The following is a 27,468-nucleotide window of genomic DNA, read 5'->3' as shown; positions in this document are numbered from 1 at the left end:
AAAGCAACATGAGGTCAGCTTTGGATGGGATCTTAATTAACATTTTTATTAAAAATCATGGAGAAGAATTTAAGCAGAAATGAAAACAGAGGAAGAGAAACCTGCTGTTGATACTGAACTATAAAGTGCTAAACCCACAGATTTAGGGAGCAGAAATAATGCAAATGTGACTAAAAAGGTTAAAATGCAAAAATGGTATGATTAGTCATTTCATCAACTGGCAAAAATACAAAACAATGGCCTCCTTCTGTAGAGTGAACGATCTTAGTAATAAAGAGAAGTCCATATTTGCTTTGGAAATGCAAAATCCAAGAATATTAGCATCTTCTCCTAAATTATCTTCATTTCCGCTTGCCTTGGGCTGCTTTGAAAATGGAGGGAACAGATACACTCTCGGTTTTAATGTAGTATGTAGCTTACCTCGATTTACATAGATTATCCTGTTTCATATTCACAGGCAACCTTATGAGACAGGCATTGTTCGACCTTATGACAGATGAGAACACAGAAGCTCAGAGCATAGAAGATGTCACTGTTGATCATACAGACAGTATAAATATGGAATTGGACCTTAGCCGGTTTTGCTCAATGGATAGAGCATCAGCAGGAAGACTGAAGGGTCACGGGTTCAGTTCCAGTCAATGACATGTACCTGGAAGGCAGGTTTGAACCTCAGCCCTGCTTGGGGCACATGGAGGAGGCAACCAGTAGATGTGTCTCTCTCACATGGATGCTTGTCTCTCTTTGTCTCTTCCCTTCCCTTCCACTCTCCAAAAATCAATGGAGCCATAGCCAGTTTGGCTCAGTGAATAGAGCATCAGCCTGTGGACTGAAGGGTTTTGGGTTCAGTTCTGGTCAAGGGCACATGCCCAGGTTGCGGGCTTGATCCCCAGAAAGGGGTGTGCAGGAGGCAATCAATGATTCTCTCTCATCATTGATGTTTCTATCTCTCTCTCCCTCTCCCTTCCTCTCTGAAATCTATAAAAAAATAAATAAATTAAATAAATAAAAATCAATGGAAAAAATATCCTCAGGTGAGGACTAAAAACAACAAACATAAAAAAAATAATAATAAAGATGGGAATGAGACATAGACCAGTTCCAAAGCCGGAACTGACTCCACTCAAGCAACCCAACTATTTGGACCTTGTGCTGGGAACCAGAGTTGGAATTTCACTTCTTCAACCCAAACGCCAGGTCCCAATAGATTAGACACACCTTCTATCACATGCATCACTTATTTGAGCCTCAATTTTCTCTGGAAGGAAATGAAGAATATAATGGCCAGGTCTCAAGAGGGCAGAGGTAGTTGCACTGGTCAAGTCTGTGACATCACTTTTTTCTAACATTTTAATTGTGAAAATTTAAACCATGTAGCAAAGCTGAAAGAAATTTATGGTAGACAGCCATATACCTGTATAGTGGAAGTCTGTGATTAGTATGTGAACTACACTCGCTTAATTATATACACCATCTATCCATCACTCTATTCACCAATCCATTTTACTTTATTTATTTATTCATTCATTCATTCATTCATTCATTTATTCAGGATTTTGAAAGAACATTTATTAAAGCTAGGAAGAGTAAAACTAAAGCTAGGAAGAGTGAAACAAGAAAGGGCCTCGGATAGAAGAAGAAACAGGAGAGGGACTAGGTGGGAAATGGGCCTAGGCTGGGCTGCTTTGGCTCACTAAGAAGTCAGAGAACAGGGAGCCTTGGGCACATCTTATTTTTAGATAGATTTTCAAGCAATTTACATATGAATTTGGTTTTAAATAGCCAAAGAACTTTACAAATGCATGGATTCTTATTATTAAAGTTATGCTTCTTATTTTCATAGCTTCCCCCCATTGCCTCTGTCACACTGATGGTAACCTAGATCAGCTGCCTGTTTTCAATTGTGATGGGATTTAGTCATCATGCTCTGCTATTAACTGTACTTCTTAGTAGTTAAAAACAACAAAAGCTGCAGTTCACCCTGCTCCCTTCTCTGGACCTGCTCCGGGGCCATCGCTCTTTGGAGGACATCTCTACTTTTCGTCTCAGCACCTCCAATCCAGGCTGCCTTTCCTTTTATCAAAAATGACCATTTCCCCAAATTGGATGAAAAAATATGTGCCCCATGTGGGGAATTTATTAAAACACGCTTATAAAAGGTTGGGAGAGAAAGGAGAGCCAAACATTTGCCATGTACTGGGTCAGTGTTTTATGTTTTATACTATAACATATAAGTAAATAATACATTTATATTATATAATTTTATTATCTATTTATATTGTAGAATAGATATAATTATATGTATCTATATATTGCAAAATATAAATATTGCATGTAATGTTTATACATTATAGAAAAAATAAGTAATTATATATAATAAATATTCAATAAATAAATGTATCTATTTACCACTGACTTATATATAAATGTATTTATTTATATGATAGTTAATAAATCCAGAGAATGCCTTTACCTCAGTGAAATGTTGAAAGATTAAAAAACAAAAAAGGCCCTAGCCAGTTTGGCTCAGTGGACAGAGCATGGGTGCTAGGACCAAAGGGTCCTGGGTTTGATTCTTGTCAAGAGCACATACCGTGGTTTCAGGCTTGATCCCCATCTGGGAGGCAACCCATCAATGTGTCTCTATCACATCGATGTTTCTCTTTCTGTCTCTCCCCCTCCCTTTCACTCTGTCTAAAAAATCAATGGAAAAAATATCCTACTGTGAGGATTAACAAAACAGACAAGTAAACAAATAAACAAAAAAGAAAAGAATAAAGAGAGAATTGCCAAATCTCTAAAACAGCAGGACAGAATAGATCAGTGCCTCTGGACTCACTGGGAAATTTTAAAGTACTTATTTTGGGAAGGCGAGGGAAGCTACTGGATGTGAAGGAGATACTTGGCATGGTGTGGGGTCTCCCTGCAGTTAGGGAGAGAAACTAATCATTGACTACCCTCCACATCCATGTGCCCTGTAATATCATCTGACTGAGGACAAAAACACAACCATCATTCTTCCAAATATACATGTTTGAGCTTTTGTGGAACAGCTAAAGAATCAAGTGAACAGTCACGAATTCTGGAGAAGCTCTCTGATTCACACATTGACATCTGGCCCAGCTCCATGCAGATTTCACAAAATGTACAGCAAACTCCCCCAAAACTCTCTCAGTGTTGGCAGTGGCACCCGGCGCCAAGCACGAAGCAAAATATTAACATTGCACACAGCGAGTGGGTCACACCATGTGAGCTGTGGGAACAAAGTGCCTCTGTTTCCCCAGAGTGTATGCCGATGACAGAGCTTCTTGCACAGCTCATTACCAATGCTCTGATGGCTTCTCCCAGAAGAAGGTATTGACTTTTGTTGGCATTGAAAAGACACTCAACGGATCAAAATAACGAAGTCTAGTGACAACAGTCTCTGCAGGCATGAAGTGCAGCTGCTCAATGACGCCTGACCTGGTTGCATAGAGAAGAGGGAGGTCTCTGTGTGTGAGCGCTGCCTTTGGCTGGGGGGTGGGAGGGCATGACATCTGAGAGGGAGGAGGTGTTGGTGCAACATATGCGAGATCTCAAGAATGGCTACATCTCTCGAAGGAAGGCTTCTTCTCAAGGACATTGACACATTCACAGTGAGCATCAAATCTCTCTAGCTCCCCAGGTCATATAGTACCTCGCTCTGGAGGAAATTTACAAATAAAAATCCTTGGCACCTTTGAGATCCCTGACCCTCCTGGAAAATCTGATTTCTTGCTCTACAGTGATTAAATAATCAGAAATGTAGGACCAGAACGGGCACTTGTTAGCAATGCAGAATCCCAGACATTTTTTTGAGTCCCTGATATGTGCCTATTGGTTTGCATGCATTATCTCTAGTCTTCTTCTAGAACCATGCAATTAAATGCTATCATCTCTCTGTTACAGGCTAGGAGACTGAGGTGTCATGTACTTTGGGGTCATGTCATGGGATTAAAAATAAGATCTGTCAAATTCTAAAGCTTGGGGTTTCCCAATATTGCATGTCATGGTTGACGGAAAGCTTAGCAGTTACTGCATTGCTTTATGTTCTTAGGAAGATGAATTACATACAACATGGATTTTAGAGCAGTTCTCAAATTCTGGCAGACATATAAATCACCTGAACACCTTGTTAAGTCCACACTCTGATGCAGCATGTCTGGGCTGGGGCCTGGGATTCTGCGTTTCCAGCAAGTACCCTAAGGACACAGATGCTGCTAATCAAAGGGCCATACTTACTGGTACAGTATCAACATTGAGATCATGCAGTATCTCTCTCTCTATATATAAAAGCCTAAGTGACCATTACAACCAAAGGACCGGAACTACCATAATGACCACTCGCTATGATGTGCACTGACCACCCAGGGGCAGATGCTCAATGCAGGAGCTGCCCCCTGGTGGTCAGTGCACTCCTACAGCCAACCTCCCGTGGTCCCTCCCCCAGGCTAGCTGGCCCCTATTATGCCAGTTGGAACCTCCTGAGGCCTCTCCCCCCAGCTGGCCAACCTCCTGCAGCCCTTTCCTCTGGCCGGCCAGCTCTGATCACCCTGATAGGAACCTCCTGTGCCTCCATCACCACCCCGCCACCACTGGCCAGCAAACCTCCCGCGGCCCCTCACCCTGGCAAGCAGGTACCCATTGGCCCCCGATCACCAGCCAGGCTGAGGGACCCCACTCATGCATGAATTTGTGCACCAGGTCTCTAGGAAACAAATAAGACTCGAAGCCTTTTAGACACACTACTTATGAGTAGTTGCATAAAATAGCCTTCTCTAAATGGGGATTTTTTTTCAGGATCTGTGTGTTTTCAGTCATCGTTAATGATAGTACCAGGCACATTTAATTTCCTTTTATTCAATCCATCAACAAAGATTTGTGAGGTGTCTACAAAAATGGTCATAGCAAACACTTGTCAGATGCTTTACAACTTAAAAGTCTTTTATGTGTGATCTTATTCAATTTGGAAAAAAAAGAAAAACAAAATATGCACTGTTCTGTTACAATTTTAAGGTGATAATATTAAGGTTCAGAGAGACAGGGTGACAATAGCTGGCTTGTGTCACAGATTTTACTAGAATATGCCCTTTTCCTGAATTCCAATATAATACCAATGCATAATTTGCAAGATTTTGATGGTAAGTGTGTTAGTTTTTGAGGGTTGCAGCCATAAGTACTGCAAACTGAAGGCCTTAAACAATAGAAGTGTATTGTCCTTCAGTTCTGGGGACCAAAGACTTGAGACCAGGGTAGGTTGATTCCTTTTGCAGACTGTGAGGGAGAAATTGCTCCAACTCCCTCTCCTAAGGTTCTGATGGTTTGCTGAGAACCTTTGGTGTTGCTTAGCTCATAGATGCATCACCCTAATCTCTGACTTCATGTTCAAATGGCATTCTTCTTGTGTGCATGTTAGTTTCCAGATTTCCTCTTTTTATAAGGACACCAATCAGTCTACTTAATTAGGGACTCATCTTACTCCCAGCACAACCTCATCTTCACTTAGCTTCTGACTGCAACAACCCTATTTCCAAATAAGATTGTATTCTGAGGTACTGGAGGTGAAGACTTCACCATTAGAATTTGGAGGAGGGTGTAGGATGCAGTTCAATCCTTAACAGTAGGTGTAGCTTGGTCTTTATTTGGACAGACAACAGCTATGCACATGTCCAAGTCACTATACATACATTGTAGGAAGTGACAGGTTTCTAGTACATCTCCAAGAATCCAAAGATGAAGGAGAGCATGTTCCCCTGGGTAGACAGAGGCAACTTTTGTAAGGTGACAACCCAGCTTACCCTTGGCATATGAGTGAGTTCAGAAAGACAGAGAAAAGGATTTCAGGCATCAAAAACAGTGTTTGTGCAAGGCCAGTGTTGCTCAATGGTTAAGCATTGACCTCTGAACCAGGAGACCACAGTTCAATTCCAAGTCTGGGCACATACCTGGGTTGCTGGCTCAATCCCTAGTAGGGGGCTTGATTTTTCTCTCTCTCCATTTCTCTCTGAAATAAATAAAAATATATATGTTTTTTTAAAAAAGAACAGTGTTTGCTAAAGAGAGAATGAAAGTCAGTCCCCAAATGTGTTCTGAGAACAGAAAGAAAAGTATTTGTTCTGAACTATAATAAAGTTAGCATTAAGTAGCATTGATTTTATATTTATTTCTGAAGATACAAATAAAACAATTTCAGAGGTCCAGTCTTAGTCTAAAAAGTGGGAATATTAACTCCAATATCATAGGGGTTGGCCTTTTTCACTTTTTTTAAACATAAAAAGTATGTTTGTCAAAGCATGAATGTTAAGGCCTCAATAGATGCCAGTGGTATGTTGCTAAAAAAGGAACCAGCTCCTGTCTGAAGCAAAAAAAAAAACCCAAAATAAAGCAAGCAAACAAACAAACAAAAAACCCTCACAATTAATATAACTGCATTCTAGAATTTAAGTGACTTTTACACTAGGAAGATAGCTAATATTGTGTGTGTGTGTGTGTGTGTGTGTGTGTGTGTGTGTGTGTTTAATTAACACAAACCCGGTGCTTGTTTATGGGCTCATGGATTTAAGAGGACAGGTCGTCATTTTAATTGACAGTGGATTCTGATTTACTTAAACCCTTCTGGACAGTCTCTGAACTTTCAGTCCTGTGTGTGAAAACAACTCTTTCTCAGTTCAGAGAATGACATCTTTGGGGAGTTGTCTCTGAAAGGATGTAGTCACCAACATTCACAAATAAAGAAATGTCCACACCCGGGCTAGAGATTACCTCACAAGATAAACAGCCATGCCCTGATCCAGACAGAAATACATTGTGACAAGGTCAGAGACTCTTCTCATTCCTCAGGACTCAGTGCCCTGGACACATAAGGATCCTTGCCTGAGTTGAAGAGAAAAGGGACTGGAGGGGAGAGAACTCATTAATCCTGTCAATACCCACTCCTCCCTTTTTAGCTTTTATAGACTGTCTAAGGTAAACGATGAGCTTCTCTCCATCTCCTTATTCCATTCACAGAGCGATTTAAAAATGGACATTTCTATTTTCAGCCCATATCACCCTCTTTATCTAATATTCACAGGCCCCATAAGTCTATGCTTCCCCACTCCTCCCAAAGTATAATCAATTTCTCCCCAGCATACAGTCTCATCATGTAATCAACTTGGTTTTAGACCTCTCATTACTTTAAATACAATATGCTTTTTTGACTTTTCACAATTGTTTTTAAATTCTCCTCAATGAACCTCTCTTCATGACCCCACTTCCCTTTACATTTGTCTCACCCTAGTCTAGGTTGGCCAAAGTCTTGCCCAAGCTCCACTGGGACCTGTACCAGGCCAGTGACAGTCATCACCAAAGCATCTCAGCAATCTATCCCTCTAAGCTGGGATAGGTGTCACCAGGAATTTTTTTTTTTCATTAACACAACTCTCTGGCACACTAGCTAACGACCCTAAAAGGGGAAGATTTTTTTTTAAATATATTTTATTGATTTTTTACAGAGAGGAAGGGAGAGAGATAGAGTTAGAAACATCGATGAGAGAGAAACATCGATCAGCTGCCTCCTGCACATCTCCCACTGGGGATGTTCCCGAAACCCAGGTACATGCCCTTGACCGGAATCGAACCTGGGACCTTTCAGTCTGCAGGCCGACGCTCTATTCACTGAGCCAAACCAGTTTAGGCGGAAAGGGAAGATTTTTAAGTTGACACAAAGATACAGCTGTAAGGATGCTGAGGCTGGGATTCAGATCAGGATGATTAATGGGAATGTGAGTTTGTAGAACATTGAGGGAGAAGAGGAGAAGACATCCCAGGTAGAGCAAGCACATGTGTCAGATTCTTGGAAACACAATGAGTTCCGGAGGCATTTCACAACATCTTTGCAGCTCTTTGCTGCACAGACCTGGGCAAACCTTTCTTTGTAGGTCACCTAAGTGTGCAGGTCCAAACATTTATATTTGGGCTGAGAATACGGAGTGATATTTTTATCTCATGAGCCATGTTATCCATTCTAGTGTTTACCAACATTTGTCTGAAGGGGTGCAAATATCTAGTCATTGCATTTGTTAGAATTACCTCTTTGTTCCCACAGATTGACTTTACAATACGCATGCATTATGAATTTTATTGAATTAATGTTACTAGTAAGATAGTAGTTCTCTCCATTTTATTCATTGGGTTCCACTTCTCATTCAAAAAGAAAGGGGTTCTGCTGCTTTGCTTTGAACATCACTAGCACTACCTCCTCATTTTACTATTAAAAAATGGAAAACTAAAACCCCCAGAGCTGAAATGACTTCGACAATGTCACACAAGATATACTTCAAATTGGTTCCCAGGGGAAGTTGTTTTTGTTTTACCCACCACCACCCCTTTTTTTAATTTCTTTTTTTGTGTGTGTAAAAAAATAAGTAAATCTGTGCTTATTTACACTTCATGGGAAAAGCATCATTAGCATTTTGCATTTTTGTAGGCTTTTCTTCTTCCCTGGGGATTATTCTACATCTGAAAGGGCATTATTCATCAATGAATAATGAAAAAGTTTCCAGGGAACCTTTCTACTACAGCTGTTCCCAGCCCATCCTCTTCCCCAACCCACATACACACGGAGTGTGCGATCCAGGCCAAGGAGTAACTGTGGGCTTTGTAGGCTCTTTATTAATGGCCTCAAAGTCACATATGCCCAATAATGACAGCCCTTCCTGCCTGCCATGGCTACAAGAGATGGGTGTCTGTCGTCAAGGACTCCCAAAACGAACATGGCAGCCTACGTTAAACAATGCCCTTTGAATCGATGTCATTGAACATGTAAATTGGTTTTACACACTCTGATTCCAAGAACAGTGACTCTAAACACAGCCTAAGACTCCCATTCACAAAAGTATACTGGACTGTACATATCAATCAGCCACCATTGAGTCTCTGACAATGAGATCCCATTTCTTCTGGGTTTGCCACACCCCCCATCCTGGATTACTGGAGCTCAGCCGTGAAAATATGGAATGCCCACGATGGGTACTTCCTCTCCCTCCTCCTGAGGGGCTTTGCAGGTAATGTGCTGACAGGTCCCTGGCTTTCCTCCCTGGTGTCTTCTGAATAAATCACACTCTTTGGCATTTGCATTGAAACAAGAACATACCATGTAGCACAAATAACCTCATTTCCATAAAACGGCCTTTTAAAATTAGAAAATGTAGAACTCATTTTGGCTACTCATTACCACTTTTGGACAGGAGGGATTTAGACTTGTATTTAAATGCAAATAACTACTCCCCCCTCACCCCCCACCCTGCCAAGTTATTCAGAGGAAACCACAAAACTTAGGAACTCTGAGATATGTCCTTATCCTGAATGATAAATTCAGGATAATGACAGTGATAACCAAAGATATTTGCGTGGCCCATCCCAGTTTGCACCAAGCTTTCACATCTCAAATGTGTCCTATCTCACACCATGAGAGAGACTCCCAATTTATACCTCAGGAAACTGAGACCGGAGAGTTGGTGACTTCTGGTGATCACACAGAAAGTGGCAGGGCCAGTGCTTAAACCCTGATAGGACATAAGAATGGAGGAAGAGACACCCAGAGAGATTCAGGAGTGGAAACAAAATAGTCAGAAAAAGGACCAAGGTAAGAGAGAGAGCAGAGGAAGAGAAACAATTTTAAAAGAGCAAAAAAAATGCCCAGATAAGAAGGGGTCAAATTAGGGGAATGGAATGCCCTGCTTTGACCACTTCCATGGCCTCTTTGTGAGATGTTCTAGCTCCCAGATGTTCAAAGAGCAAAGGGAAGCCTAACACCTTAGTGATTCACAACAAAGCTGCCCGACCCTGGAGCCCTGGGTCCTTCCATACCACCATGCCGCTGTCTCTCCTTTCTCCCCGAAGGCTGTTGATCCTGCAGTCACCTGGACAGGGCAAAATATCTTAAGTCCCCTCCAGAAACACTCAGCTCCCACTTTAGGCATTAAAACTGTCTGTTTTCTGGCTTCTGGGCCTTTGCACATCCTAAGAAGTTCTTACTTGTTACCTGTACCATGATCTCACTGTCCTAATTCCCTTATCCTCCAAGAAATGTCAACTTATTCTTCAAGTCTAAGCTAGTTTAGGAGTCTTCTAAGAAAACGCCCCTGAAGTCTCCTTCCACCACAAAACAATTTGGATGACACCTCTCCTTTCTCAGCGCTAATTTAGTGAGAGCCCTCAATCTACTCTCAAAATATCTGCTTCATAGTATCCTTCCCCGTGGGTCTGAGGGCCTCAAAATCAAGTGTCTTTCTTATTTATCTGCATATCCCCAATATGTGTCACAGAGAGTGACATAAAAAAAATTCTGTATGTATTTGCTGAATCCAATTCTGCTGGCATCATCTGGGTGACTGCAGACAATTACTAAACTTCCCGGAACCTTGGTTTACTCATAAAAATGGTGCTGTAAAATGGATAGAGTGAGAACACACAGACTAGGAAAGGCTTTGTGCCTGGTGCACAGTAAGGTACCCACAAATGACAGCTACCATAGCTACTATTGCTAATATTAAGTCAATGGACGTATGTTTGATTGCCAGAGACCCTGCTTCAACTTCTGAAAGGACATTATTCATCAATGAATAATGAGAAAGTTTCCAGGGAACCTTTCCCTGGATGTGATGAGGCTTTGATGGAGGCAAATAAGGGAAAGTAACAGGAAATAGAGGTGTATATCAATTTTGGGATTTGGATATCAATTTGGTACCAGCTCTACTTTCTCTGCAAAACCCCCCCTATGCCAACCACATCCCCAACCTGTCCTCCAGAATAAAGTCATGCAGTCACCCAGGACCTCTCTTTCTCTGACCTCAATGTCAATTCCAACATTAACACTCTGTAATGAATCAACCTCACGGAGGTATCCACTCACAGGTAACAGTGTGAGTTATCATGATTCCCCCAGAGCCTGCATTTCAGCCACCAAGTCATTCTTTTCTCTGTGCTTCATTTCTTCATTGGCCGAATGAGGAGGTTGGACCAGATGGACTCTGAACGAGTTTCTTTCTGCCAAGTTTTTAGCTTCTGATTCTCACAGAGAGCAGTTGGGTTTGCTAGAAGGACTTAATAATTCAAGGTACTTACTAATAGGGAATGTAGCCGTGAAATTGAAAAGCTCCCTGGTTGAAGAATTAAGAGCAAGAGGAAATACCTGTAAGACACTTGCCTTTTCTGAAACTTCTTCTCTTATCTGAAAAATAAGGATCAGAGAGATCACCATCCTCAAATGGGTATGCTCCTGAGTCCCAGGGGGCACATAGGAAGTGAGGAGGCATTTTTATTGTTATAGTGACATTTAGTGGGTGGAGATAAGGAAGTTAACCATCCTACAATGTGAGGAACATTTTAAGATAATGAAGAATTATTTCACCCAAATTGTCAGGAGTGGCCCAAATGAGGACACCTTAGCAATATTTTGATGATCTTTTACAGGACCTTCCATTTTTACCATCCTATGAAGGCTAATTGAAATATGCGCTCAATAAATTTGTGTTTAGAGAGTTTTTAGTTTTCCAGTGCCCTGACTTTCAGGATATAACTCTAATTAACCTTGAATTTCTTCTCTTTTAAGCAAGCGATTTCCAGAAAACATTATACACCTCCATTTCCCATTACTTTCCCTCATTTGCCTCCATCAAAGCCTCCTCACATCTCAGAGCTCCAACTATTAGAATCACAAGAAGTGTAGCAGCATCTACGCAGGACTCATTCGGGGTTTTCATTCTACTATTAGGCTGCTTGTGGCCTCAGTTTTGGAATAAAAACTGAAAATGAATCATTCCGCCTCTGGAATTACTGATTCTCAGATTTGTACAATTGGCTTTTTTAAAAATGGGTTTGTGTTTCCCGGGTGAAAACTCTGTGCCAGACCTGCACTAGTAGCTTCGTAAACATGATTGTTAATACAATGCCACTTAGTTATAGGTTATTTCACCATTTCCAGGATGGGGAAAATAAGTTTTACCGAGGCTTGCATATGCTCCCACGGTTACACAGATACTAGTAGTGGATCTGAGTTTGAATACATCTGTCCAATTCAAAATCTGTGATTTCTGACTGCATGCCATTCTTCTCTATAATTGGGATAGATGGTACAAGGGCTCTCTGCTGGAAGGGGCATGGTGTCTACCTGAAATAACCACAGAAAACATTGATGGCCATGGAGAGTGGGCTGAAGCTGGTGCAGAGGAGCTGGACAGAGGAGTTGGGCTGCATATGTGCTACATGTATGCTGCCTATTCATTTATTATCACCAGCCCATTTGTACCTTCAGGAATTCTCTGCTCCTAAGTTAAGAATATAGTCTCTCATTCTGGAAAAAAAAATGCCTCCTGTCAGGGGAGAGGGGGAAAAAAAAGAAAAAAATATTTTAAGAAGTGAGAGATTTTCAGCTTTTAGGTCAATATGAGGAACAACTTTCTGACAGTCCAAGCTGGTGTCCTGGAGCGGAAACAGCTGGACAAATGGAAACACAAAGATCGTCGCTGTTGTTCTGTTGATGGCAGAGGTAAATGCCAGGTCTATTCGCTCTATGACCCTGGGAAAGCCCCATGAGATTTCAGAGGCAATATTTTCTTATCTATAAATTGGTTCATGACACTGCTTCCAAAGCATGCTGTGACTAAATAACATCTAGAGAAGGCACCGAATGCCTGGATCACTTCCCATGTGATGCTTCTCCTCTCCCTGCTCTTGAAGGTTTCATAGGTCTCAGAATTCTACTTCCTCACATTTATTCTTTTCTTTACACATGCTCCCTCTGAGGAAACCCATTGCTTTCTGGTATTCCTTATAGCCAACCTTGAACTTGAGAATTATATATCCAATTGCCAACTAAACCTTTCCATTTGGTTACCCAAAAGGACCTCCAACCTGAAATGTCATTGCATGAGACATCATCTTCACCCTTTGTCTACCCCTCAAACCTCAGTCTCAAGGATGGCAAAGCCACCAGCCCAGTGCTGACTCTAGAATCACAGGGTCACTTTCTATTCCCAATTTTTATTCTTTACAAACACAGACATCTAAACAAGGCATCCAGTCTAGGTAAGCCTGACGACCTCCAACGACAGAGAATCCTGTCAGACAGGCTCGATGATCATCTCAAAGGGACACATAAAAGTGTAATAAGGTGCCCTGACCTGGGGTGGACAAAAGTGTACAAAGGAGGCTTGATCAAGATGAGGAAAAAAGGGCTCACATTTTGTGAAAATCACATCTTCTATCTTCATGCCATGCGTGATCTTACGCACTCAACATGCATTGTCTCATCTCATTCTTACTCTAAAGATGAGGAAAGTATAGCAAGGGCAAACAACTTGTGCAGTTAGTGTAAGAAGTGGCACACAACTAATGACATCCCAGGTCTGCCCCCAGATTCAGTTTTTCCATGACTCCAGGCTTCCCCCAAACCACATGATGGAGGCAGAGTTTTGTGCCAGTGATCGCAATGCAGCTGAGGGCGAGGCAGGAGGGGACGCACAAGGCATTTGTGGGACAAGTGGGACCCGGACTCATTCTGTGTCAAGGGATTCAAAAAGGATTCACGATGAATGTGGCTTGGAGCTGGGCTGCCCAGTGAAAGTTCACTCTGATACAGAATGGGAAAGGGTATTTCCATGAGTCCTAACACAGAGACGGCCCCGTGCGGGTGCCCTCAGGGAACATTCAGCAGCCAGTAGGCCTGGTTGGAACAACTGAGTGGGAGTCAATGGAGTGAGGTGGCAAAAAATGTGAAGATTCTCTTGCCTCACCTTCTCCTTTGCCTAAGCACCTACCGTTATCCTGTCCTGTGATCAAGCTGAGCAGGATTTAAAGCCTGTTATTACTTCGCCCTGCCAAGTGACTTTGCTTGTTGATGTTGCACCTCTGGTCTTTACCTGGGGACCTGTGCCTGGTGACTTGCATTCAGGCCTCCCCAGTGAGTACCTTAATTTCTGTTGGGAGTCTCCATCTACTTCCAAGTGCTCTGACCCAGAGGTCTGTATTGAGCTATAGTCCCCTTTCACAGCAAAATGTGCCCTATAGTCATTTTGACAAGGCCATTGTGATGCAAGGGATAATTTCCAGTGATTTTTATAATGTTGCCCTGAGGTTCCCTGCCACCCTGGTGAGGCTCACGGGTGGGATTAAGAATGGGAGAACTGGCCCTGGCCAGGGGCTCAGTTGGCTGGAGCCTCATTCTTTACACACACAAAAAAAGTTGCATATTTAATTCTGGTTCAGGGCACATACACAGGTTGCAAATTATATCTCTGGTCAGGGCACCTATGGGAGGCAACTGATCAATTAAAAAATTAATTAATTAAAAACATGTCCTCAGTGAGGGTTAGACAGCAAAAAGAAAAAAAAAGAATGGGAGAAATGAAGAAAGCTGCCAGAGATGGGTGATGGGTCTAGGGCAGCCGTGGGCAAACTACGGCCTGCGGGCCGGATCCGGCCCGTTTGAAATGAATAAAACTAAAAAAAAAAAAGACCGTACCCTTTTATGTAATGATGTTTACTTTGAATTTATATTAGTTCACACAAACACTCCATCCATGCTTTTGTTCCGGCCCTCTGGTCCAGTTTAAGAACCCATTGTGGCCCTCGAGTCAAAAAGTTTGCCCACCCCTGGTCTAGGGTCAATTACGTATTGGGGATAGATTGGCTACAAGATGTCTACTGAGTATAATAGTAATTATTATTTTTGAAACTCCAAATGTTTAATGGTTTGTTTTTTTAGGCTAAATCACAATGTTTTTTATTATGGTGGTAATACTAGAACCCTCTTTTGTTCTCATTATCTCTGTTTGGGCATTTGGTGACTACTTGCTTTAATAATCCTATTTTTTTCACTCATACTCTGGTTATAGTACTATCAAGTTCATTACCAATTTATGAAACTCATCTTTAAAATGTCATTTTAAAGTCTTTCTTTCAGCAGACATCTGAGGCCAAAAGTCTTCCCATGAGTAGTGACTGATAGGTCTTGAGCTCCTTTTCTCACACACACCCTTGGGCGGGAAGAGGGCTCACTGAAACCAGGGTGTTGTCTTGGGCTTTAGGAAGAAAGCCATGACTAACTAACTAACCAGATACTTCCCTCCAATGAAAGCACTTCCTGGTTCACTGCAGCCCTCGAACCCCTGCAGAAAATGCTACTTGCACCAATGAGAAGGGATGAGCTCCTCACCTTCAGGATTTCTGGAATAAACATAATCCTATTAAACAGAATTGGCTTGTCTCATCTGTCCCATAACCACATTGCATATCTCTTCTTGCCTCTCCCATATCTGCCCTACAATCATTTGATTTGAGGTCAGCCTGAAACAATGTCAAAAGCCAGGTTTCCGGACAGACCTGGGATGTTACCAAGTTGAGGTTGATGACTAGCTGTAGGATTTGGGCACACCCCAGAGGCTTTCTAAGTATCACTTACCTCTTCTGTAAAATGATACGAATTTTACACACTACACAGGTGATTGAAGTGTTACATGAGATAACGCAGGTCTAGGACTTAGGTAATGTTCTCTGAACAGATAACTATGGCTCCAATATGAGAAATATGAGCTCTCAGCCTAAAATGACTACCAAGAGACTGAATGTAACATTAGGCCACATTAATGGAAATGCAGAGACCAGGGAAAAAGCAATGAGAGTTATGTTTAATGCAAGATGCTCAGATTAAGACTGGAACCTCCTGTCATCTCCAAGAATCACACATCAAAAATGATGTTGGCAGGCAGGCAAATGGTCAGAGAGGATGTCCAAATTTGTGGAGAGTCTCAAAATGAAAATAAATAAAAAATATTTGAGAAAATGCAGATGGTTCATCTGAAGCAGACAATACTTGAGAGCACATGACAGTTGTCATAAATCATGGGAAGTGCCATCATGAGGCCTATGAAGGAAGATCTGAGCTCAGTGGGTAATTAATACAGATAAACAGATTACAGTTCAAAATGTAAAAAAAAGTTTCCTAAATTCATGGTCCTAGTTAACTGAGAACAAAGCCTCCCAGCCCTAGAGTTTCCCGATGAGTCATGGATCTGCATATTTAATTTGTATCCTCTTAGACAAATGAATGCATACATCTTTTTACTCAGCAGAAATATTCCTGAATAGCTGTATGTACATCATAAGTGGATATGAATCATCTTTTATCATTGACCTATATTAATCTGCTGAGAAGGCTTTAAATAATTCAATTCTGTTTTTCCTAGGACCAGGTTCAATGATCCAGGTGCTCTCTTGCCTACTGTTAATGTCTACTCTTTTTGTCTACTCAAGAAGATAACTGGGAATTGTTTCCTTTCTTTTCTGCATTATTAATTTTCCCTTTAGTCTAGATCAGTCTGAGTAAAATTATATGTGATGTATTTTTCCATTTAACAAATAAAACCCTCACTCAATTCTATATCCAGTTAGCACCCCATTTCTGTCTCATTTACAGTTAAATTTTCAATGAGTGGTTGACATTCACTCATTCCAAATTATTTTCTCTTATTTCCTCTTGAATTCAACCCATTATGTTGACCAGCCTACTTCTCCACAGACATTGTTTCTGTTTCATTCTTCAAGGACCTCCATATTGCTAATTTAATGCTCAATTCTTAGTCCATCTGGCTTGAATTATGAGCACTTTATACACAAGATCTCTCACTCCATTTGGTCATACTTTCTTCACTCGGTTTCCTGGAAACCACATTCTCTTGGTTTCCTTCTGGACAACCTCACCACAGTTGACTTGGTTTATTCCTCCGTATTCTCAAGACATCTAAACAAGCTCCATACCTTGTGCTTTCTCTATCTGGACTTGCTTTCTAGGTGATAACATCCAGATGCATGGCATCATACACCATCCCTGCTCTGGTAAATCTCAAATGTGCAGCTCTAGCCAGGATCACTCCATTGAACCCTGGCTTGTAGGTCCAATTGTCTACTTGACTTCTCCACTAGGAAGCTGAAGAGACATTTCTAATATGACATATATAAAACTTACTTCCTGCTATTGCCCACCCCCATCCCATCTGTGCCTAAGACATTCATTTCAATTAGTAGTGACTTTTTTTCTCCAATTGGCCAGGTCAACAATTTCAGAGCCATACTTAACTCTTTTGTTTCACCTTTCAGACATTCTCAGCCTGATCATTTGTGAGCTGGGATATCAGTTTTCTTCTGCATGTGGACAGGAACTTACTTCATTTGTTCTTCTGATTCTTAGGCCTTTGGACTTGGACTTGAGTTTTGACCATTGATTCTCCTGATTCTCAAGCCTTTAGAGTCAGATTGAAAATGTACCACGTGTTTTCCTGGGCTTCCAACTTGCACATGACATACCAAGGGACTTCTTAGCCTCTACAACAGGAGCCAATTCTTCAAAATAAATCTCTTGAACATAGGCAGATAGATGATAGATAGATGATAAAACCTATTAATTTTGCTTCTCTGAAGAATCTTGAATAATATACAAAATTATTTAGGTTTCTCCTTTTTAAAAATATTTTTATTGATTTCAGAGAGGAAGGGAGAGGGAGAGAGAGATAGAACATCAATGATGAGAGAGAATCATTGATCAGCTGCCTCCTGCATACCCCCTACTGGGGATGGAGCCCGCAACCTGGGTATGTGCCCTGACCGGGAATCGAACCATGACCTCCAGGTTCATAGGTCGGCACTCAACCACTGAGACATACTGGCTGGGTCCTCCTTCTTTATCAATCCAGATTCTAACCATTTTTTACAACCTCCACTCCTTGACCTGAACCATCATGATCTCTCTCTGGATTATTGCAATAATTCCCAATTACTCATCTTTCTTTACACATCAACCAAGAATGCTCTATAGAAAATAGTGAGAGAGACTATTTTGGAAAGTAAATCAGGTCACATAATTCCTCAGAACAAGTTCTTCAAGAGGTTCTCATCAATCAAAATAAACAGCCAAATTGTTTAGAATAATCTGTAAGTCCCTACATGAACTGCCCCCACTAACTTTCTGATATCCACTACCCCGTACTTCACACTTCTCCAGCCACACTAACCTCTCCGTTTTATGGATGCCTCAAGAATGCACTTGTCTTTGTGTTTTCTCTATGTTCTTCTTTCCACCAGGACTGCCATTGTCTCCCATAATGTTATGGTTGCTTCTTCACCTCCTTCGAATCTTTACTCAAATGTCACTCATGCTGTCCCTAAATATTATTTGAAAATAGGCACACCTTCTCTGCCCCAGCATTCACTATCCCTCTTTGTTTTAATCATAACATTGGTCACCATGTGCCATATTTTCTTTTTAATTTGTTTATCTTTTGTCTCAGTGAGGGAGGGATTGTTTTTTCTCTTATGTTCTATATTCCATCTGAATAAACCTTGATGATAAAAATAGGTAGTTCAGTGTCCACACAGTGGGCAGGGAAGAAGGACAGGTATAGAAACCCAGTGAAAACTGAAGCCATAGAAGAGGGTCCCCAAAGGAACTACTGCTTCACAAAGAGAAACATGGTCATTATCAACCTGCTGCTGGGCAGAGAGGCAACCACAGGAAAACTCCCCACCTTTCTTTCCTTTCACTTCAATTTTTTGTTAGTATATCTCATTGAACAAATCCAATGAGAATCTAAAAAATAAGAAGCCAATTTGATGCAGTTTACACAAGATGGTTTCACAGGATGCTGACCAGAGTGGACGAGGGTGGAGAGTGAATTCAGTGGGGCAAATGAAATGTACCCAAGACAGGCAATAAGCAATATGGCAGAAAGAGAAGCAACCTTAACTTTAACTATTGAACTTGTTACTCATTGATTTGGGGTTTTTTTTTTTACTTAGATGAATTCCAGGTGCTCCAATGATAATGAAGAAGACTTGGTATTGAGACATTGATCCAGTGTTTCTGCTTTCAATTTCTTTTCATTGGTGCCTTTCCAACAAAAATGATGTTGGAGGGAATGAATTTAACTTGGAACACCTGTCCTGAAAGAGATTTTTGATGCCTTGCTTAAATGCACACAGTGCAATAAGTAGAAATGTAAATAGGCATTGAAGATGCATATTGCAATTACAGAGAGAAGTGATGGGAACAGAAGTCCTTTATTGAACTTCTGGGTGTTTCTGAAGAGCGAAGATTAGGTTAATATTGAATTTTAGCTTTACTGTCTCTCCAAAAAACACTGACCCCCCCCCAACAGAAACTGCACTACCCCTAAGCATTTTTAATGATCTGACAATCACTTGGGACTTCAAAGCCCATACTCTGGTCCCTAACTGAGGATATGGCTGAGCTGTTCATGGCCCTGCATTTTTTGTACTCAGATTCACAGAGTCCTGCATAATGATAACCTAACCAAATCCTAAAAAAAATTAAATGTTTAATTATTTTTCTGAAATACCACCTCACATCTGTTAGAATGGCTATTATCAACTAGACAAGCAATAACAAGTGTTGGAGAGGTTGTGGAGAAAAAGGAACCCTCATTCACTGCTAAAATTTAAACTGGTACAACCACTATGGGAAACAATATGAGGGTGTCTCGAAAATTAAGAATAGAGTTACCATATAACCCAGCAGCACTTCTTCTGGGTATCTACCTGAAATATTTGAAACCATTTACTCGCAAAGATATATGCACCCCTATGTTCATTGCAGCAGTATTCATGGTGGCCAAGATATGGAAACAACCGAAGTGTCCTGCAATAGATGATTGAATGAAGAAGATGTGGTGCATACATACAATGGAATACTACTCAGCCATAAGAAAAGAGAAAATACTGCCATTTGTGATAACATCAATGGATCTTGAGAATATAATGCTATGTGAAATAAATCAGACCTTGAAAAAGTCAAGAACCATATGACTTCAATTATATGTGGGATATGAAACTGAAAGCAAAAGGCAAACAAACAAAAACTCATAGATGCAGACAACAGTATGCTGGTTACAAGAGGGACAGGGGAGTCAGGACTAGTGAAGGGTAGAGGGGGTCCAGTGGATGGTGACAGAAGGAGGTTTGAATTTGGGTGGTGGACACACAATGCAATATGCAGATGATGTGTCATAGAATTGTACACTTGAAACCTGTGTAACTTTATGAATCAATGTCTCCAATAAAACAATAAAAATAATAATCTCAAAAAAATGTTTCATTAAACTAAGACTCAACATTTCAACTTCACATATCCCTTACTAAATAGTGTTTAAGAAATGTTATTACTGATACTCAAGTTCATACTTTTTCAAACTAAAGGTTGTAGAAATTTCAAAGTGTTATTCTATAAGTGGGTATTCATTGAGTCCTGTTCAGTTTTTCACTGGATGCAGTGAGCGTAGCAAAGTTTCAAAGGACAGACGAATGTCTGAAATGTTTTGGGTTTTAGCCCCACCACTTCCTAATGGATAAACTTGAGTAAGTTATAAACTTCTCTGGACCTCATTTTTCATCTGTAAAATGGGAATAGCAATACTACCACTTAGTTTCTTGGGCTGATACATGAGAATTAAGTGAGTTAACATTTTTGAAGTACTTAGAATAGCACCTAGCATAAGGTAAGCACTATTTAAGTGTGTGTTGACTAAAATAAATGACCATCTTTTCAACCTTTCTTTCCCCCAGTGATTCTTCTAAAACATTAAAAAAATAATAACAACTTTTGGACATATAGTATGTTATACATCCTTATAACACACACATCCTTATAACATTCTTATATAAGATTGTCTTTGCTTTCAGAGAAATCCATTTTTTAAAAATTGAATTCATAAAATAAACTAGGAGGTATGGTAGGCAGAATAACACCCTCTCACAAAGATATATTTGTATTTTATGTCTAGACCCTGTGGCTACATCTCTTTATATGCCAAAAAGGGCTTTGAAGATGTGAATAAATTAGGATCTTCAGATAAGGAGAGTATTCTGATAATCAAGGTGAATCAAATATAATCCTTACAATGGAAGAACCTTTCTTAGATGTGGTCATAGGGAGACGTGACCATAGCAGAATGCTCAGAGAGATGTACCATTGCTGATTTGAAGGTGGAGAAAGAAGGCCAAGAGCCCAGACTGTGGGGGCCTCTAGAAATTGCAAAGGTCAAGGCAACAGATTCTCCCCTAGAACCCCCAGACATCTTGACTTTATCTCAATGAGATCTGTTGGACTTCTGACCCAGAACTGTGATATAGGAAGTGTGTGTTGATCTAAGCTACTAAGTTTGTGATCATTTGTTATAGCCACAGATAGAAAATGAATACAGGAGGTAAGGGACTTGTCAAGGGACTCTCACTTTACATAATGTTTCCAGCAGTATTTGTATATGAATTTGCTTTTGTTGGGAGGCATCTGTGGATGAGGTTTTCAGCAATAAGTCTGGCCCGCCTGAATTTTGCTGATCCTTCAAAACTGAGAAAGGGCAATACCATAGCATAAGAGGCACTGGGCTTTGGCCTTAGAGACACCAACTCTTGACTTAAAAGTTTCCAGATTTGCCAAATAATATTTTCAGGATGATCATGTTCAATGCAATAAGTACAACAGTTAAAAATATTATTTTTTATCTTAAATTCAAATTTAACCATGTGTCTGCATTTTATCTGTCAACATTAACTGCACTGGAATAATAACTGTCAAAAATAATAAGTGGCCCTAGCCGGTTTCGCTCAGTGGATAGAGTGTTGGCCTGTCAAGCCTTTACAAATCTCAATGCTCACCCCCAGTGATTTAATAGTAATTTAATCATTATCTCTGGGGTAGGTCATAGGCATGAGTATGTTTCAAGGTCCTCAGGTGATTCCCAATGTGCAAGTAATAACTCAAACATTGGTTCTCTAAGCATGATGTGTGTAAGAATCACCCAGGGAACTTGTAAAAATACGTATTCCTGGTTTTACCATAAGAGGTACTGAAATGATTCAGTTGGACTGAAGGAAGATTCAAGATCCACTGCTAACAAGCAATTCAGATGATTTTGATGAAAGATATGTGACTCACACTGTAAGAAACCTATATTTTACCTCTCTATACCTGTAACAACAAGGTTAAGTAGAGCAAAACTCACTATACAAGTTCGATGAAGATTATGTATATATACTATAGAAATTTGCTTAACACAAATTGTTGAAAACACAATCATTTGATTCTTTCTTTTCTCCCTTCTGTTCCAACATTGCTCTGACGTTTTTCTTAATCTCTTTAGCTGCTTTGAGTCCCACTTTTCACCTCTATTTCCCTATATACCAGGAGGATAAACCACATAAGCTTACTCAAATTAAATATATTTTTCTTATATATTTTTATTGATTTTAGAGAGAGTGGAAAGGTGAGGGAGAGAGAGAAACATTGATGTGAGAGATAAACATCGATTGACTGCCTCCTGTACCCACCCCCACCAGAGATCAAACCCACAACCTGGGTGTATGCCCTGATTGGGAATTAAACTGGTGACTTTTTTGTGCATAGGATGATGCTCAATCAACTGAACCACACCTCTGAAGTTTTTCTTTCTGATTTCAGGTCTGTTGATTTTATCTGTCCAATGTTGTCTTGAGTTTTCTATTTAGGGGTAGAGGTAACAAGGATCACCTACTGTGTTTTCTGCTTAATCATCCAATGAGCCTGAGAGATTAGTATTTTTATCCCCATTGTCCCAGGCAGTGCCACGTCTCCATATCAATCCCATCAGGAATTTGTAGCTCAGAGAGAGTTTCGTGGTAGAGGCAAACACGCAAAACTCTGTGACTGTTTGACTCTAGGCCAGATATGCTTTCCACATCCGCATCTCCTGAAAACAAACCTGAGGAAGATCCTGTTTCTTTAAACCTCTGCTGCCCGTCCCCTCAGCCTAGCCCCACTCTCAGTACACATGCCCTGCCAACACGTTCCCATGGACTGAATGACCGACACATTATTGAAAACACACTGAGCACAAAAGAAAGACCTTTTCCTCCCCTTCCTTAATTCTTGGCACCAGCACTTTCACAATTCCTGCTTGGAAGGACATAAATCCAAGCAAGCAGGCACCCCCATTCTATCCCTAGGCCACCTCGGGCTTCTCTGAATGGCCCAGCCCCAAGGGGTTTCAGAGTCAGGAAATTACTGGCTGCAGGGTCAATGAGGTCCTTAGGAAAATAGCTAACATTGTTCTGAACACAGGGAATAATATCTGCACATGTCCTAAGGCTGCTCTGAGAGGAACAATAGCAGTACTTTTCACTCTTTTACCCCACCCCACCCAAAGATATATGGCTTCACATAGTATAGGCAACTAACTAAAGTTTTTCAGTAAACTTGAGAATATTGAATAAGTGAATCAACCTGGACTCTATGTGTGTTTTTCATATCCCCAAAGCTCTCAGATTAGTGTGCATTGTGTATGGGCAAAAGCAGAGATTCTAGAGTTGGAAAGATCCGGGTTCAGAACCCAGTTCTGCCCTTAATAAATACAAGACTATGAGTAAGTGTCTTAAACTTTGTGGAGTTTCTACATCAGGGAGCTCCCTTGAGGATGCATTACCTAGTCTTTAGTCCCTACCCAGAAACTGGAATTCTGAGGAATGCATTTCTATTGCTCACCACGATGAGGTCACTCATGGTGTCAACCTCGGCAAGGTGAAAATTGTTGGCACAGGCACCAGTCCTTCTGACACACCTAACCAGCATGGTTCATTCTCAATGAGCCACCAGCTAAATCATCTTGAGAAAACCGGAGAATGTCACAGTCACACTGCATCTACATCTGAGGTCACCTTCATGTCACCAGGACACACCCTTGAAACAAGAAGATTGTGAAACATGCTGAATGTAGTGATCATGACCTGGGTAGCTGCCTATTGAAGGGTGATGGGCCTGGACTCAAAGGAGATAGACCTTGAGCCATAGAAACACAAGGAGAGCAGCTGGCAAGTTAAAATTCAAAGCCAAGGCTGAGATCTGGCCAATACCTAAGGCAACTGTCTAATCCTTTCTATCTCTCAATTTTATTATCTTAAGTAATTAAACAATATTTTCCTCGACAGCTGGTTGTTATAAAAGGGGGCAGAACACTTTCTTATAATCATTAAAGTCTCGTCTAAATCTTTCTGCCCTATGAATGTCATAGGCTGATTGTGAACACAGACAGAATTACTGCCAAGGCATGGATTGGGTTGGTAAGAAGACAGCCTACTCTCACTTTGCTTATCTCTAAACTGGTAATAAAATTACAATATTCACAGTAAATATTAAATAAGATTGGTTGTAGAAAACTGCTTTGTAAACTATAAGAATACTAGTTGTTTCATTGTTGTTGTTTTTGTTTTATCTTTGTTGCCTTTGTTCTGTCTTCTGTCCTAATCCCGAGATGAGGATAGACACACCAGGTCCAGGTAATGACTGTAGCTGTCTGAGGAAGCCCATTGGGCAGGCGGGTGGAGTTAATAGAATCAGTGTGAGAGATAAACAGCGTAATGGAAGTAAGTCTCAATAAATGGGTCTAATATTAGGCATCAGAGAACTTTCCAGCAAGCAGGAGATTTAGGGCTGGCTTGGCAGCCGGATCATGAGAGTTGAGGACCCCGTTTGTGTCATGTCAGCACAACACAGGAGTTTTGTAATTAAGAACAATCAACTTGGTATATTGTCATAATTGTTTTAATTGACTCATTTTGAAATATGTGTTAAGTTTTCAATGTGTGTCAGTCAGTGTGCTAGGCATTTGCATTAGAGGGGTAAGCAAGAGCACCAGTCCTTTCCTTCATAGAACTAACAGAGAAAATGTTAGGGAGACAGACATAAAACAAGAAAAAAGCAACACAAATGTGGGATAACTGTGTATTCTGGGCATATCTTTTCTTTCCTGGAACCTTTACCATCACATGGCTCAGCTGGGTCTGATCCAGCCCTGCTCCCAGAATTCATGTTCATACATGAACAGCAGGAACCAGAATATTTTTGATTTATGCACATACACATTGTTTTTCTTCTGGATCTATCAAAACTCCTGAGGATTATACATACGATGCAGAAACAAGGAAGACTGAAGTCCTCTTTTCTCCCACAGGGGGAGGGTCTGTTGGATAACGGAGCCGATACACTTAGGGAAGCATTGTTGCAGGGAGAGAGTCGGGAAACTTTGCACAATCATTTGAGCTTCTGGATCTAGCAATGCCTGAAGTCAGGAGAACCTAGGGCCTTTTGGCTAAACTAGTTGGAATCGGGTTTCTGTCTTTTACACCAAGAGATCTGACTGGTAGAGTTAAAATAGTGGGAATACAAGGGTCTTTGGAACAGAGACTGTAATCAGAGAAGGGGCCAGAGAAAGCAAACTTTGAGAGAAAGGCTGCTTTCTCAGGAGAGGAAGTAGAGAAGCAGATCCAAGCAGGACAAGAGAAGTTTAAAATGGCCATTATGGCTAGAACAATGTTTGTACATAGTCTGTGCATATGTGTGTGCATGCATGTTGAGAGGAGGGAGAAATCAGGCCAGGGATGAGAGATGACTGACTTCCACCACTGTCACTTCTGGCCTTGAGCATGGCACAGTTTCTTTCATCTGTGAATTAGAGATCCCCTCACCTAATTCTCAAGACTGATGTGAGGTTCATATAAAATTAATAAGGCAATGGATGTGAAAACACCTGTTCACTGAGGGCACAGGTTAGCAAAGAGTCTGAAACCACTTCTGTGCTGCCATTTGCACTTGCTGGCAAATTACCTACAAATGGGGCAGAGATCCCTAAATGTGGGTGCCAGCTCCCCAAGCTGCCTCTGCATACAGGGAGAGACTCTGGGAAGGACTTCCAGGGCCTGACCAGTGCAGAAAAAAGAGCATCGGATCTGACCACCTGGCTCAGGCCAGGCAGCAGCAACCTGCTGCCAACCAACAGCCCAGCATCAGCATAGAATGTGCTAATCACTCAGCTCGCAGGAGAGACAGCAGAGATGATAATGCCAGGCTGGCATAGAAGGCTCCAAAGGGCTGTCTTGTGTCAACAATGCCAGATGGAGACATTACTGCGTCACACCACTCCCACTTCCTTTCATCAGGGTGAGTGTCACTTGTATCTAGAGTAAACCCAACATATAAGATCATGCTGATTAACATCCTTAGCACAATGCCCGACATTCAATACCAAGTAATAAAGGTTAACTATTACCATTATATGACAATCATATGAAGGAGCAACTTAGAAACTTCAGAAGCAATATGCAAAAACAAGAACTCAGTGTAAAAACTTCGTTAATGCAACTAATCTTTATTAAATGGTTAATGTAGGTCAGATCCATTTCTATGCACTGGCCAAATAGCTGTACAAACAATTATACAAAGTATATATGAAAGGAAAGAATAAATAAGCCAATAAAAATGATATTTCTGTTTTTGGAAACTTCGTCTTCTACTGAGAGAAACAGACAACAAAAAATAAATACATAAATAAACAAACTAATTAATCACATCATGTCAGACGGAGGTAAGTGTTTTGAAGAAAAATAAACCAGAGAAAAGTGACTGAGAGTGATAGGAGACCACACTTAGGGGGAGTAGGGGTTGAAATGGCTGTTGAAGGTCTATAACAGTGATGGTGAACCTGTGACATGCGTGTCAGAGGTGACACGCGAACTCATTTTTTTTGTTTGATTTTTCTTTGTTAAATGGCATTTAAATATATAAAATAAATATCAAAAATATAAGTCTTTGTTTTACTATGGTTTCAAATATCAAAAAATTTCTGTATGTGACACGGCACCAGAGTTAAGTTAGGGTTTTTCAAAATGCTGACACGCCGAGCTCAAAAGGTTCGCCATCACTGGTCTATAAGGCTGTGGGATCTCTGAATGAGGCAAGGGTATAACCTCCATGGAAGTTGGTGTGATGAGAACTTACAGAACCAAGAGAAAATGTAAAGATATGATTCTGGAATAATCATCTTGTATTAGAGGGACTTGAGTGGTAGCAAAAGGGATGGTGAAAGGTGACCAAATTTGCTCTATATTTTGAACCAAGAAAACCTGAAAATAGGTAGATAGTATAATATGAGGAAAAGAGAAGAGAAAATGAGTGAATTATGTTGGTATTTACCAAGATGAGGAGGTAGCTGGAAAAGGAGAAATCTACGAGTCAAGAGCTTTATTAGATAGATGTCAAGGGGAGATGTTGTACCTAGAGCCCAATGAAAAGGGTCAGAGTTCAAGTTATTGGCACATAATAGGCCTGTAAAGCTATGGATTGGATAAGACCCCCACAAAAAAAAGCCTATGTTGAAAGGAGGCTGGCCGACTTTCATGTCTCAAGGGAGAAAAGACAAAGAGAACCAAGCTAAGGACCCAGAGAAGGGGTCACTGAAGGAGGAGAACCAAGAGAGTGTGGGATTCTGAAAACCAAGTGAAGAAGAATTTAAAGAACGACTGGTTATGTGTGTCATACACTGCTGAGGGGCTGAGTGCAAAGAGAGTTGGAGAATTGACTTTTAGCCTCAGCAA

The sequence above is a fragment of the Myotis lucifugus genome, unplaced genomic scaffold (genome assembly GCF_000147115.1).
Source record: "Myotis lucifugus unplaced genomic scaffold, Myoluc2.0 scaffold_183, whole genome shotgun sequence".
Taxonomy (NCBI): Eukaryota; Metazoa; Chordata; class Mammalia; order Chiroptera; family Vespertilionidae; genus Myotis; species Myotis lucifugus.
The sequence above is the reverse complement of the archived record's forward strand: the minus strand, read 5'-3'. Positions refer to the sequence as shown.